Source organism: Hippocampus comes, unplaced genomic scaffold (assembly GCF_001891065.2).
Source record: "Hippocampus comes isolate QL1 unplaced genomic scaffold, H_comes_QL1_v1.1 C16600852, whole genome shotgun sequence".
Taxonomy (NCBI): Eukaryota; Metazoa; Chordata; class Actinopteri; order Syngnathiformes; family Syngnathidae; genus Hippocampus; species Hippocampus comes.
The window spans coordinates 1-583 of record NW_017834934.1 but is presented as its reverse complement, the minus strand read 5'-3'; the positions used below and the strand labels follow the sequence as shown (position 1 = coordinate 583).

General features: G+C 42.0%; 1 long non-coding RNA gene across 1 annotated transcript; it reads left to right on the top strand.

Annotated features, from left to right (window-relative positions):
* The first annotated feature begins 38 nt into the window (after nucleotides 1-38).
* On the top strand, nucleotides 39-552 carry LOC109508770 (uncharacterized). The gene is made up of 3 exons (XR_002166770.1): nucleotides 39-251; nucleotides 350-394; nucleotides 474-552. It is a non-coding gene; the product is annotated as an uncharacterized LOC109508770 (long non-coding RNA).
* Nucleotides 553-583: the final 31 nt, after the last annotated feature.

Below are 583 nucleotides of genomic sequence, written 5' to 3'. Positions count from 1 at the left end.
AAAAAAAAAAAAAAACGAACAAGCCTATTTTGAAAAACCAGAAAGTACAGATTTGCGCCTTCAAACATAAGGAGTCAGAATAAAAGGTTTTCAGAATAATCAATGCACAAGCACAGATGCCTGAGAAGTCAGAAACAAAATATTTGTGTATTGTTCCTTCCCACCATTGTTTTGTCATGTACTTGTAATTGTCTTATCTTTGTCAGGGTTCGCAAGGAGAGGCAGGCACACCTGGTCCCAAAGGGTCAAAGGTTATCATCGCTACCATTCTGTTTTGTTTTGTTTATTTTTTGCGATCATTCAGAGCCCGTGAGGTCAACTAACTTATATTTTCTCTATCCTGAATTAGGGCGAAAGTGGAGACAAAGGAGACTTTGGGCCTTCAGGGCCAAAGGTGAGACTCTTGCCTTCAGGTGATGTCGTCATCCGTGTCGAATATTTGTTCAATGAATGTGCCAAATGTCCTCGTGCAGGGCCCGCCTGGGCAAAAAGGAGACCAGGGGGCCACTGAAATTATTGACTACAATGGGAACATTCAGGAAGCGTTGAAGGTCAGACAACGGATGATATCTTTTGGCTCTAT